This window comes from Cricetulus griseus, chromosome 5 (genome assembly GCF_003668045.3).
Source record: "Cricetulus griseus strain 17A/GY chromosome 5, alternate assembly CriGri-PICRH-1.0, whole genome shotgun sequence".
In the NCBI taxonomy this organism is placed as follows: domain Eukaryota; kingdom Metazoa; phylum Chordata; class Mammalia; order Rodentia; family Cricetidae; genus Cricetulus; species Cricetulus griseus.
The window spans coordinates 186,174,487-186,189,738 of NC_048598.1; the positions used below are offsets into that span (position 1 = coordinate 186,174,487).

General features: G+C 45.5%; 1 protein-coding gene across 1 annotated transcript in view; it reads right to left on the reverse strand.

Moving 5' to 3' along the window:
* Nucleotides 1-15,252, reverse strand: part of Evl (Enah/Vasp-like) — a 143,137-nt gene that overhangs the window by 88,576 nt on the left and 39,309 nt on the right. The window lies entirely within an intron of this gene.

A 15,252-nucleotide genomic window follows, 5' to 3' on the forward strand; every position in this document is an offset into this window, starting at 1 on the left:
GGTGGGGGGATGGTCACAATGTGCCCAGCACTGAAATCCCTGCTTTCTACTCCTGGGCTACTGGGAAAATCAGATGCAACAACTAACTCATGGAACATGAAGGGCACACCTGCACTATGTTATCCTGTTTGAATACAGAAGAATCAGGAAGGAACTTTGCTTAAATACGTAAGGACTTTGAGCTGAGAGTGGTGTGCACACCTGTGATCCCAGCACTCAGGAGGATCAGGATTTCAAGGCTAGCCTTGTCTACATAGTGAGTTCAAGATCAGTCTGGGTTACTTGGAACCCTGTCTCAAAAAGACGAAATAAACAAATAAGGGCTTCTAAAGGCCACGTGAATTTTTACAACTCAGACATTTTGTCGATTCCTGGGATTGTGAAAACATACCACACACTTCCTGCTCTTGTTACTTGGATAAATTTTGCTCACCTACAAGCAGATCTTGTTTATTAAGTTCAATACTTTTATCAAACACCTCAAAGGCTCTCGTGTTTAAAAATGAGACATCCAAATGGCAGCACCTGTCCCCTTTTCTGTCAGTTTTCATTCTGGTCTGTGACAATGATTTGAATGTGGTAGGAAATCAAAGGAGAAAAACCAAAAATCAAAGGGAGCACAGCAAGTACTGTGAAGCCAAGACCACTCATCTCTGTTCAAGTGTGCTGGAATGCAAGCACAAGCATTGTTCCCGTCTTCTGGTCACCCTCTGCCAAGGTAAGAAACATTAAATACTAGATCATGGGCTAGATCTCTTAAGTGTTATATGGGAATTCAGAAAAGAAGAGAAACACACGGGGTAAGAAATTGGAAAGGCATTGGAGGAAGAGGCATGCACAGCCTGGGCTTTAGAGGATGTCATCAATGGGAAAACAAGGGTTTAGACAGGGAGCACGGAGGGATACACAGACCCACAGCTAAAGCAGGTCTCCAACCCCCAGCCTCCAAGGTGGGCCTGCCTATGTAGCCAAGTAGCCCAGGCTGGCATCAATCTTGTTATCCTGCCTCAGCCTCCCTTGTGCTGGGACACTAGCAAGCAGTTTTCTGGAGCACAAAAGCTGAGTTTCAAAAAAAGAGCAGAAAGACCACAAGGAGGCTTTATGCGCCGCAAATGAGGAGTCGTACCAGCAATGGACAGAGCTCTGCATCATATCTTAGGAAGGACTGTCCCCAAAGCAGGAGGACCCACTCACCCCATTCTCATCTGTCTTTGAAGGAAGCTGCCTTTAACTTTCAGTCATGGGAAAGGATGAGCTGACCTACACGCTGTTCACACCAGGAATCTGATCCTCACAGGTGTCCCAGCCCAGAAGCTGGCTACAGATGACAAGAACGTAATTCATGGCGCCCATTGTGCCCACATTTGAAGACAAAGGTACTGAGTCCTTATATCATGGTGCCGGGACTGCTCTGCTCTGGGGTGAATGTGTCTGTGAATTCGTCCTCTCTCCAGGGAAAGGCATTGCACTGAATGCAACACTGTTCTGTTTCTGAGATGGAGTCAGTATTACTAAGTATCTACTGCTGGCTCAGAACTTGTAGCTGGCCTCAAACTTGCAACAATCCTGTCTCTTGAGGGGTTTGGGAAGTGGCCCATATTTAGATTGAAATCTTTCCCACCCAACTACCCCAATTAAGAACCTGTACAAGGATTCTTGAGTTAAAAGTCACTCTTTGAAGTTCTATATTAAAGCCCTAACGACTCATTTTGCTGGAACGTTCTCACCACTGAACTCTCACTTTGGCTACCTCTCCCTTCAATGGAACAGAAAGCACACATCACTGTCTGCTGCAGTCCCAACAGGTCAATGGCCATTTGTTTACTATCAAACTCTGGAGACAATGAGAGATGATACAGGGCCTCGGGAAAGGTTGACACTTGGTATTGGTCTCTGATTGTTATTAGCTTAACCAGAAAATATGACAGTCCATTTGTCAACAGCAATGGACTTGATTAATCTCCATCAAGGGAGTCTAGACACAGCCAAGCAAAGACCCCACCTCTGCTGACACCATTCTTACTTCACTTGGTCATGATCACTTCATTTGCAAACAGGATCATCTTCCAAGGACGCTTTTAGCATTTTAAATCTCAAAATGGGTAGGAAGAGATGAGAAATGCTGCTTGGTCAATATGTTGGCCTTTTCTGTCTCTCCAGTAAAATTCAAATCCAAGACAAGCATCTAACGAAATGCCCTGCTGCTTTCAGTAAATTCTGACTTATTAATATATTGAGTGTCTTCCAAATTGCAGGCACCTTGGTAGATGCTTTCCATGAGAGGTCTCATTTAAGCACAGTAACTCTTGCAGTAGGTAACAGCACCATTTAAAGACGGGGAAATTAAAGCACAAAGAACTTACATCATCTCCTTGGTGGAAAGAGTACCCTCTGTAAGACACAGAGAAATCACCACAGAAATGGATATGAGAAGTCCGTCCTTGGGTTTTCTTGACCAAAGCCTGGAGGAGAACACACACTGCAGCCAGCTCATTTCTCTGCTCCCCACAGTAAGCTCCCTACACTCTACACCAGTCCTCAGAATTCCCACCCACCAATCCCACAACTCATGCTACAGGTCCAGGGGTTCACTTCAGGAGAGCCCTCCTTCTCGAGGGCTGCCACTCTCCTCCAGCTCAGGTTTCCAAGGTGGAATTCTTACCCTTGGCTTCCTCATCCCAAGCTTTTGGCATGTGTTCAGCAGCTCTTGAGGACAGTAAATTCTGGAAGACATGTTCATATTTGCCATGTTCAACTATGGCGTCTATTTTGGTCACTTTTCAGGAAATGTCAGGTGAACGGTCACTCAGAAAGACCCCCTACCTTCCCACCTCCAAAAAGCTACTCCCAGAGTTCGTAGAGCCTGTGCAATGGGAACGACACCTACACTCTTCTAAGTTACTGCCAAGGGCCACATGGCTCCACAGTGGTGTTCTAGAATGTGCAGAGACTCAGGTCATATCACCACATTTCTTCAGATAATGGCTTTTGTTCTGTCCCTAGTTTATTTTAACTACACCTTAAGCAAAGGTTAAGCAATACCAGGGTTGTTTTAAGTAGCATCTGAGCCAGATAAGCACCGATTAAGCTCATGGATCCCTAAACACAGAATGCAAGCATAGCAAAGCTTCATCAGATGCACGAGTCCTTCTATACACGACCCCAAAGCCTGTTTTAATAAGACAGGTAGCAGGGTGAGAAGGACTTCACAGTCACAACCTGTTTCTCTTGCGAGCACTGGAGTCGGTCTCTGGGTTGCAGACCCACAGCACTGCCTCTGGTTGAGCAGATTCATGTGGAGGCAGGCTGCTATGCTATGCTTTGCCATCCTGGCAACTAATCTGTTTGTTTTGCTTGTGGCTTGACAGACACTAACAAAACTGTGGCATCAGGGAAGATCATGTGTGTTTCTTGTTCCCAGTCCCTTTCCTCACTCTTAACTTCCCATTCTGTGCTGATTTCTTCCAACCAGGTGCTCTGGCTGTCTCCTCTAAAGACCCACATGGTTGGGAACCTGAAGAGGCTCTAGACAATCACAGGAACTGTGGCTTGATTCAAATTCAACACATATGTACGATCTCCAGAGGAATGGTGGCGACAAGTGTTGAGATAACCCCCTTGACTTGAGGCACTCATGTTTCTGTATAGCCAAGTCTACAAAAGTCAACCATGGCATGACCACTCTGACCCAATCACTGTGCAGAGATGGGAGAAAAAAGAAAACGGTGGGAAGGAGGAAGAGTCAGTCACTCTCTCCTGGAGGAGCCTCTGTTCTTCCTCACTCCTGTCCCTTCCTACAAATATAGAGTATGTGACAGGCCCCATGACAGATCCTGGGATCCCAGAAGAGTCTCTGAGGGTGGTGTTGACTGCTAAGACAAAGGTGGATTCACAAGATGTTATTGCAGACACACAAAATATGAAACTGACCAGACATCCCGCTAACTGCTGGGTGACTTCATGTAAATTACCTAACCCTTCTCAAATTCTATTCTCATTTCCTTCATTCATTTAACACATTTACTAGAACCCATTACATGCAAAACAGCAGTGGGTAACACCTAGAATACATAGATGGTGTTATAGGACAACAAAGCAAAGGAGAAAGAAGAGGCGGGACCACAATGGAGGCTCTTAAAAGAGACTCCAGGCAACACTTGAGTGCGGGCCGAGGGAGAAGATGGAGTGCAGGCAGCACCCTCAGAGATGAGAGGGGCAATCGAAACTCAAGGCTGGGACGGTTGGGGTGGCTGCAGTGGCAAAGTGCTGTTGGAGGTGAAATCTGGGCACTATCAAGACAGGCTGACCAAAACATGCAAGGCATCATGGGAGTCTGGGCTCTCCCACTCAGCGAGGTTAGAGTACAAGAAAGACAAGATTTGAATTTAAATTTCAAAAGGAAAAATGGATGAGACCACAGGAACAAGGCAGGAAACCTGAAAGGCCAGGCTGCAATGGAAATTCAGGAAAGACATGGGGCAGTCTAGACTAGCAATGGGAGTGGCTGGGTACATTCTGAGGGAGAGTGACAGGATGAGATGGAAAAAATAAGGAAAAGGAGTGGGCACTGGCTAGACTGTGGATGACTCTAGAAAGAGCAGGTCTGAGAAAGAGAAGACTTGTGAGCAGTGCTAAATGTGAAGTACTTATCCTGCACTAATGTCAAGCAAGCAGACAGAATGATGGGTCTGGACTCTGGAGGCAAAGTCTGGGTCATACTCTTGTCTTCAGTGGTAAGATCCTACATGGATTGAAATAACCATGTAAAATGTGTCTGGCAGCATCTGTTGAGTTTCTTTCCCTTTCCTTTTCCCTACCCAGCCTACTTCTCCCCTAACCTCACCTGAGATGTAATTCCTCAGCATTGTGAAGCCAACCACTCAAGTACTGGCCACTCACCACAAGACAGCAATTCTGGAAGTGGAAGAGACCAGGCTCTGGCCCTTGACATTTGCATGGATGCTTCAGGATTACAAACTTCATGCCTTCTCTGATACCACTTATTTTAACCCATGTCAACATTCCAGTAAGAGGGCAGGAAAAAAAACTGTAACATTCTCCAGATCTCAATAAGAATTAGTAAAGAAAAAGAAGTCAGTTGGAGTTGGAACCTCACCCATTCTATGAAACAGAACCAAAACAGACTCAAAATAGTAACTTCCCAGGTGACTGATACATTCCAACAGGATTTTAGACCTTGGAACTGGTGTACAACGTCTCTTCTGGGAATAAATGAGAATTGAGTTCTAAGGGCTCTGAGAAACAGAGGTCTGTGAAGCTTGGGGAAATTCTCCTGTGTCCAGGTCCCATCATCTGTAGGAATACTGGGATTACAGGTGTATGCTACTGCAACTGGCTTTCCATGGGTTCTGGGGATTCAGACCCAGGTCCTTGAGTGTTCAGAAAGCACTTGACTGGCTAAACTACTTCCTTAGGTCTCTAACACTGTTTTGGTTTTGTTTTTAGGTGAAAATACTCCAGTATCATAGAAAGCAAAATTAAAAGGGCCAAACATAAACGACCCATGTTTACAACAGCAAGCTAGAGCAGTCTGGTGTTATAGTTCTATGGTGGGCAAAATTCTATAACGACTGGGAAATGCCAGCCACCCCTCCAGCTCTTAGGCTCTTGTAACTCTAGGTGTAGGGTGTAGGGTGTAGGGTGTAGGGTGTAGGTGTAGGGTTGAGGCAGCAGTAAATTCCCTATGTGCTCCCGCACATGGGGTGTTGGACTGATACACTTTTTAGGGTTCTCAGGTCAGCAACCAGCTGTTTTGCATGCTCTTCTGGTGTAGCACACACCACAGCACAGATCTCAGGAGGGTACCAAGTTAACCACATGGCGCGCTTGTTCTTTATTCCTCACAGAATCCTGGTTAATGAATTGTGGTGACTGCTTAATACAGCTCTACTGTATGTCAAGCAGTGTGAAGCACCAAGGAAAGAACTTTGAGACAGGATTCACCAAAGCTCTCAAGGAACGCACAATGCAATAAGCAGTGACAGCATGCAAACATTTTGTATGAAAATTAGATCCCTTTCCAGATGAATGCGGCCACTATGACCTCAGGGTCTGGGTGTGTAGGGAGAAAGGGGTCTATACAAGAGGCCTAAAAAGCACATGTAGACAATCTGTAGAGGAACTGTCCCAGGGTCCTCTTCTCTCTTTATCTTTGTGTAGAGAGGACCAGTGTAATTTGTAGTTTATATTATCCCATCTCATGCTGACAGCAAAAGAAAATTTTCTGGCAAGAATGGCCACCCCCATTTTCCAGATGAGAAAACTGACACTAAGAAAGATCTAGACACTCGCTAGGCCCATGGAGGCAATGCACAGCAGCAGCAGGATTACAGACCACTGTTCATCAAGACCTCTCCAGAAGGGGCTGTGTGCCAGACTGGCCATAGTTGAGCCTCATAAGCACAGCTGGCTGATCTACCTACTCAGAGTAGGTTATCTAAGGATTCCATCAAACTCGCATCAAAGATACAGGAAGCTGGGCGTGGTAGAACAAGGCTACCAAAAAATGGTAGCACAAGGTTACAATCCAATAACTTGGGAGATGAGGTTATCTTGGCTACACAGCAAGTTTGAGGTCAACCTGGGCTCAACATGAGACTCTACCTCAAAAACGAACAAGGAGGAAAGAAAGCAGAGAGAAGAAGGAAGGGAAGAAATGGGAGTGTCTGCATCTGTACAGACCATGCACAAGCTGGTTTCTTGGCATTATTCTTTGGACAATACAGCATAGCAACTTATAACACACTTACACGTATTTGGCACCAAAAGTAACCTAGAGATGACTTATAGCATTCAGTGGAATATGCATAAGTGACATGCACACATTCCTCCATTTGGCACAGTGTCCTGAGGGACGTTCTCAGGGAACCATTAAGCCACAGATGTGATGGAGGGGCTGAACTTGAACTGCTTCTCTGCCTCTGATGTCTTCTGCGCAGATTCCCCGTCCCTGCCTTTGCCGTGAACTCCTCACCTCTGTGACAGTCAAATCTGTCTGCTTTTCCTAAATCAAAGTCTGGCTCCTAAACCTGTAGTACCCAAATCACCTGGGAACTCATTAGAAAAGTTGATTCTCACCAGGTGGTAGTGGCACACGCCTTTAATCCCAGCGCTCAGGAGGCAGAGGCAGGCAGATCTCTGTGAGTTTGAGGCCAGCCTGGTCTCCAGAGTGAGTTCCAGGACAGTTGGGGCTGGTACACCGAGAAGCCCTGTCTCAAAAAAAAAAAAAAAAAAAAAAAAAAGTTGATTCTCAAGTTCTATAAGAATTTTTTAGAATTATTTAGAATGCCACAGAATTCCCTCCCAATAAGCCCCTGGGATTCTAAAATCTTGAGAACCACCCTGACTTAAACTAAGCTGCCACACTCTCTAATCCCAAGGATGTCTACCACCACCACCAGGCTCTCAGGTACACAAGCTCCTGGACTAGAACACCATCTGTTTTTACATTACTGAAGGGTCATGTAGCTGTATCTAGCAAGATTCTTTGTGGTCAAGTTGGGCAGAACTCTGAAGCAGGGAATAGCAAACTCCCATTTCTAGTCCACTTTCCAAAATACCGTCTCCATTTTCTCAGTTAATCAGAGTAGGTGTCTTTAGCTTAACTACCTTCCACCAGGTCTTTCTTAGCTTTTGGGGCAGAGACTATCGCAGTGAAAACAGTTTGGCTGCTATCTATCTTCCTCCTTAACCATGAATCGTAATGGGACGCTAACCTCTGCTCAGAGGCATTAAAAGGCCGATTCCATCCAGAGAAAATGCTAACAACAAAATCTGAGCTTCACAACAGTACAACCATCTCAGTTACTTTTCTGTTGCTGTAATAAGATGCTATGACCAAGGCAATTAAAGAAGAAAAAGTTTATTGGGGGCTTACAGTTTCAGAGGGTGACCCCATGATTGTCATGGTGGGAAGCATGGCAGCAGGCAAGCGTGACACTGGAGCAGGAGCTGAGAACTTACATCTTGAGACACAACAATGAGGGAGGAAGGGAGAGGAGGAGGGAGAGGGAGAAGGAGAGAGAGAGAGAGAGAGAGAGAGAGAGAGAGAGAGAGAGAGAGAGAGAGCGCTAATAGAATGGCATAAGCTAAGAGAATGGTGTGGACTTTTGAACCCTCAAAGCCCAACCCCCATCCACACCTCTTCCAACAAGGCCACACCTCCTAACGCGGGACCAACTGGGGACCACACATCCAAATGTATCAACCTATAGGAGCCATTCTTATTGAAACCATCACAATGGCTTTCTACAATTTATAGAACTTGTATAACTCTTAAATTTTTTATTACACTTATTTGTATGTGTGTGCGTGTATGTGGAGGTCAAAAGGCAACCTGTAGGAGTCAGTGTCAGTTTTCTCCTTCCATCATGTGGGTCCCAGGTTCAAACTCAGGTTCAGTCTTAGCTGCAAGCGCCTTTGCATGCTGACTCATCTTACTAGACCAGGACCTAAGTGACTCTCACAAATATGCAAGGCTAACCTTGAAACTAAGGCTGGAACCCAGGATTCCCAATTCCTTTTTTAAGCGTACAGCTATTATATCACACCAGACACTAAAGAAATAGTTCCCTAGTGGATCTATTTTAAGCAGTGAATGTGGCCACCCTGAAAGGGCACAGGCCTCATGCCATCAGGGCATGTTGCCACATGGAAAGGTTTTCCTTTACACAAGTCCACTCCATTCAGAATAATGCAGACACATGCTCTGAAACAAAGGATAACTTCCAGAACCTAAGCATCAAGTTTAGAGCAGAGGGTGGAGCCACTCTTTGCAGCTTACTTTTCTATGTGGAAATCTAACGGTCCTCCATCTACTCTCTTGGTTAGATGGTTCTTCTCTTAACAGGTTCAGTGTCTATTGCTGTAACATTTACAAGCAACAACAACAACAAAAAGGCCTGTCAAGGTAAAGCTGAAGTGACACACAATCACCCTCACTGCCAGTTAACGTGGTATTTATACCCAGTTCTAACACATACAGGAATTCCACTGGAAAAAGGAGGAGCTGACAGACACAGGCACACACACACCTGTGCATAGAAATGGACCCAGGGTGATGTGACTGCCTCCGTTCTGCCTCCTTCATTCTTAGACACTAGCTCTGCTGGCACAGCCATTCCTGCAGGCAGACTCTGGTATAGTTTCCCTGGGAAGAGATGGAGGAGCAGAAGGAAGAAGCCACAAAGGATCTAATCTGGAGCATTAATGATGACAACAGCGGAAGAGCCCCGGAAAGAAGCACCCTGTTAACAAACGTTGTCAAGGCACATCCCAGAAAGCAGCCTAGCTGCGGCTTTACTAACAGGAAACCAGAGCCAAATCCAACCCTGCCATGCAGATCCATTTGCAGAATTTTTCACCCTTGCTGCCACAGCCCCCCCCCCCGCCTTTTTTTTTTTGAAAAGCAGCAGTAGCCTGCATGAGTTTGACAAAGGAAGAAAACAAAAGATAGCAAAAGACTCGTTCCGGACACACAGTTGCTCTTCTGTATTCATAACTCTACACCAGCAAGAACAGCTTGCAGGATGCACAAGGTGGGGTCCTCCCTGAATTCACACGAGATGAAACCAATTATCCATGCTGCACTTCCATGCAGTAAACATCCCTGACCCCCCGCCACCTTGATAAACCCCACCAAATGCAGACAAGAACCCCCCTTTTTGGTGTGTAGAACCAGCCAGAGCTCAAGCAGTCATTACACAGCAAAAACCTAGAGAGAACAAAAACCCAGCATCAGATCGAGAAAAAACCCAGAACATACCTGAATTCTTCAAATGCAAACATGACCTAGTCAGAGCCAATTTCCTTGGATTGTATGGCAGCCTTTTTGGTATCGAGGACAACCATTTAGTCAGTCAGATGGTGCAAAGAGCAGAAAAAAAGAGGCAAGGTTTCCACACCCCCCAATATTTTGAAGTAAAAGGCTCTCTGCAAACAGGGGCCTGCAGCCTCCAGCTCCGCCAGCTGCTGACAAACGGCAGCTAACAGGGGAGGCAGCTAGAAAACCATGTGATCATTCCAGCAAGTCTGATTAATGCAGTGAATGCTTACACTTCAGGCTGGGAGCTGGATTAGTCTAGAGAAATAAGTCGAACCCAGGGTGCGCCTAGGATCCTGGGTAAATCACGTAATACACCCCACCTCCAAGACTTGTATAGAGTGGGGTGGGGCTTCTGCCACGAGCATGAGACCTGCTCTACTGTGATCTGCCTAATGACCTCATCTTCCCAAGGCTGTTGCTGCTACAAAGATCAGACATGACCCACGTTACAAATGAGCATCATGCAAGCGGTATCCAGGCTACTTAAGGACAGCCATAGAGTTGAACAATTCCTCCAAATCCACTGTCTGACCTACTGCCAAACTAGCACAGGGACACACACTTCTCTGGTGCCACAGTCAAAGTTCACACTCATCACCATGCCATGGCTAAAATGACCCTGGAGGGCCATCTTTATTAGTGGTCTCCTTTATTGGATTATTCAGTTACGGGTGCATCATGTTGGTTCCTTGAAGTACAAAAATTGCTGTAATACTTTCAGAATAGGAGAAAAAGGAAATGAGATGTCAGCCAAAAGGAAAGAGAAATGTTTACCCGTTTTGTAAAGCTCAGGCTGGTGAGATTTGGCAAGTGTACTGAGGCTGCCTTCTGAAACCTGCTATGAAGGAAAATCTTCGGCATTTGGATTGCAAATTTTTATAAAATAAAGAAACTCAAATAAAAACTTGAGTCACTCAACTTTTTACAAATAAAATCAGTTACTAACTGTGATTCCACTTCAGGAAGGTTCTGGAGGCTGACCCTTTTCACACCTACTGCCTGAGCTCTGGTCTTAAGCATTTCTGTATCTCTCCCATCAGTAACTGGATTTCCTTATTGCATTCTATCCTAAAACTCTGTCAAAGCACTTCTCCAAATATGATTTTAATGCCACCTTATTTTATCCCTATGCCCACAAGACTAAGCAAAAACCCTGGGTTATGAGGTATTGTTTCTTCAGTTAAAACTTCAAAAATACCAGCTGGGCAATGGTGGTGCATGGCTTTAATTCCAGCACTTGGGAGGCAGATCTCTGTGAGTTCCAGGCCAGCCTGGACTATAGAGCTAGTCTAGGACAGGCAAGGCTCCACAAAGAAACCCTGTCTCAATCAAAACAAAACAAACAAACACCAAACTCAGCCAGACATTGGTGGTTCCTCCTTTCTTGGTTGGTCCCAGCCAGGGCAGGTATGCATTCTGCTACCCTGCGGCCACAGCGGTACCTGCTTGTTCTGAACTAGCTAGGACCATGAGTGGCTCTCTTCTCTGCTGTGCACTGTGTGGCATTACAGCATTGACATGTCTCTCCCACATATCTGGGGGTGAGGGTCCCACCACAGCAGGGGTGTTCACATGGAGTAAGCTCTGTATTCCTGGGATAGCACTGACAAAAAGGGAATATTCAAAAGGGGGTTGCTGAAAGAACCTGCTTTGGCCTGTACCCTATGTCTGGTCTGGGAGAAAAGTGATTGAGTATTCAGTCACAAAGATGCTCTGGGTTGAGGTGAAACTCTTTATGTGGCTATCTCCGTCTCACAGAGAAAGAGGACCCCAGAACTCAATTCAGGGAAACACAATGAGCAGGCCCATGAAACAGACAGGCGAGTAAGGGAGATCTGGGGTCCTGGGTCCCAATCCACAACCAAGCTGATCTGAACACCTTCCCCAGTATCCCTCACAAGCCTCTGAGTGTGACCTTCTGGTAACAATAGCTTTTTGACAGAATCACATTGTAGCAGACACAGGACACTCCACATTATCAAACAGCCTGGTTTAAAATCCCAGAACCCCTACCTGTTAATACTAACTGCTGGCAAGCTAGATCCTCCCAGGTAAGGCTGAAGTGACATGAATGCAGCTTGTGTGTCTTTCACACACGCCAACAGGCATGTGTCTAAGTGCTTATAGAGCATACAGCATTAAGTAAATGCTCTGCACCATTTTTACTGCCTCATACGATGCTCTCTCATTGTAGAGATCTCATTATTGGGGACTCTTCAAGTTGGGGATGGTGGTGCACACCTTTAACCCTAGCACTCAAGGCAAAGGCAGGTGGATCACCAAGTTCAATGCCAGCCTGGTTACAGAGTGAGTTACAGAAAAACACTGTCTTGGTCAAGGGAGATACATTTATTTGTCTCTTGGCATCTGTGGGATATTGGGTCTCTGAATAGATAAATCCACACATGTTCAAGTCACTAATGTAAAATGCTATAGTATTTGCATATATCTATATATATTCCATATGCTTTAACTCATAATTAAATGCCATATAGTGTGTAATACTATGTAGCAATAACATGGGAAGACTTAGGAAGTAAGTCTATCTATGTGGAGGACAGGGTTGGAGGACTTCCAGGCCCCACAGTTGTTTTCCATCAATAACTCACTGGTGGTGGGGTGGGGGCTGGTTAGACCTTTCTGGACTATACCCTAAGATCCTGGTAAGAGTTAGCACACATAAATGCTTAGAAACCAAATCCTATTAGCAAGAGCATTTTAAACACCACTATCTAGGATCCAGCAATTAACAATAAAAAAACCAAAGCCTGATGTAGTTAATGTAATGTTTTCAATATCACACAGCCATAAGTGGAAGAGCCATAGCGTGGATAGTGGTTTGTCTAACTCTAACATGCTCTAATGGTGTCTTAATACTAATGAGCCATCTAGTTCAAGCTGCCACCAGATCTATTCAATAGACGAAGGGCAGCTAGCAGCTCTAAGAAAGGTGTGTTTGGGCACTTGATCCCCAGATGGAGACACACAGACTTTGGAGGTAGGTCCTCACTGAGAGAGAGGGCTGTTGAGGGTGGACCCTGAGGTTTACAGCCTGGCCCCAGACACATGTTCCTATTATCATGGAGCTGCCTGCTATCAATTGCTTCTCTGCCATGATGGACTGACTGACTGTATGCCCTCAAACAATAAGGCAAAATTATTTCCTCCTCTTTTAGGTTGCCTCTTATTGAGTCTGAATTTGGTCACAGCAATGCAGAAAGTAAATTACATCGTAGGGTTGGGATACTACAATCTGTGTATGCTACCTTATATAATTGGACTGGATGTTATGATTACCAGATTTATGGCAAGGTAAGAGACCTCTAAAAGGCTTAACTGCTCAGATACACTCAGGAAGAAAGCAGGTAGAAACCTGAGCTTACAGATGTTGGGACCAATGGGAAGTGGAGTCTGCCTCTCAGACCAGGCAGATCCTTGACCACATGGTTCTGTTAACACCGCAATGTAAGAGAGTATAAGGAATAGTAAGTGAAGTGATCGGCCAAGACTTCTAACAGCTCCAATTTTCTCTGAAATAGGGCCAGAGAGTACTTCTGTGACCATAAAATGTTAAATTACACAAACGGTCACTCCAAGGCATCTATCAAAGACCTGAGATGCAGAAAACACATACTCCGGCTTTAGGACTTAACTTCCCTGTGTACTAGGAGGGAATAACTGCATGTTAGTTCTTTGGCTACTTATTTTTTAAATTAGTACTTCCATACAGCCCTAAACAAAGCAAATACCTTAGATAAATAGAAAGGCTCTTGCAGAAGGTGCAGGAGCCTACGGCCCTGCTGTGAGATACCATTCAGAACCCAAACACACCTTGGATGGCATCAGGTCTCTGGCAGATCCTGTCAGTGCTATTCTCATAGGCCACCACAGCTGCCCTGATTAACCCCAGTCTCCTCTGTTCCAATGTCACAGTCCTACAATGGTCTGCAGACAGTCCCTGCAGCGTGGCAGAGCCCTCTTTCCCAGTCACTGGACAATGGCTGCCTGGGACTTTTCTAAAGAAAAAATTGGGGGTGCTATGTACAACACAAACATTAGCACAAATGTTTTCATGTCCCTGACAATTGTCAAATTGTCAATTTTCAAACTAAATGAGAATTTTTTAAACAAGTGACCTTAGGGTAACATGAACACCTGCGTTTTAGAAGCAACATGCTTCTAACAATTTTCCAAGAAAGCAAACTTCTGATCTGTGGTGCTCGATTGCACAACGAGAGCCTAAGAGGAGCCTTTCAAATCCTGTTGTCCTACCAGTTTTACTTGGCAACTGTTTTCCCTTTCACATTTTTAGGTTGTGGGCACACAGCCATGATGCACGTGAAACAAAATAAGAACCGAGCATATGAGCAGAGTCTGATGTGCCAATCAAGTAAAACAAGAAAGCAGTCCTGACATTTACAGATACGAACATTCACTACTCTGTGGAGAGAGAAACAGGAGACACAAATGGAAATCAGAGTCATGTCTAAAAATACTACTCCCATCCAACCCATGGTCCAAGCAGGGGTGTTTCCAGTGAGTAGGGAGCACTTGGGAGTGTCCTCAGATGCCTGCATCTTTCTAGTCTCATTTAGTTCCGATTACAACCCTGCTGCTAACCCTCTCCTGAGTCCATTTGCACCACTCGGCAGCACCTTTCCTTGTAGTCTCAGCTCTGCAGCTGAGCACTCAGCCTCCAGAGCCTCACTGTCCTGGACTTGGGTCTGCCTCTCACACCTGCCACCTGGATGTTTCACAGGATGGTGGGGCTCCTCAGTGACTTAGGTCCATATTTCATGCACCTGCGCCTCCAGTTCTCCTTGGCCCCCGATGGGAACGCATTACCTTCCTCCACAGTGGTTGCAGTAAGGAGGAGCTCTGAATCCTGGTGTGGTGCTCTCTACTGGGAAACCCCAAGGCTTGTTCGTAAAGGCTAAGTGAGCCTCAAGCTCCACGGGCTACACTGAGGGGATGCTGTAAAGATGACGAAATAAAGGCAGGGCACACAGTAACCACAACTGATGGAGGCTCATGTTATGTGTCAAAAGCTCACCCAATCCCCTTCCTGACCAAACCAGCTAGGAAAATAAATAATGAAACAAAACAAAACCCCACATACTGTCTTATGTTGAGCAACTTGGACTAGCACAGGTCTGACAGGACTGGCTGGGGAGACCTGAGGAGGCAGCTTCAGAACCGGCCAGATATTACCACTTATCCCAAAATATACATACAACCTATGGTAGTTTGAATGAGAATGACACCTGAAGGCTCCTATATTTGAATGCTTGGTCTGGAGTTGCTGGAATTATTTGGGAAGGATTAAGGTGTGCGGGCTTGTTGTCACTGGGGTTGAACTTCTGAAAGTCTATGCTAGGCGTAGTCTTGCTCTCCCTCTGCCTACAACT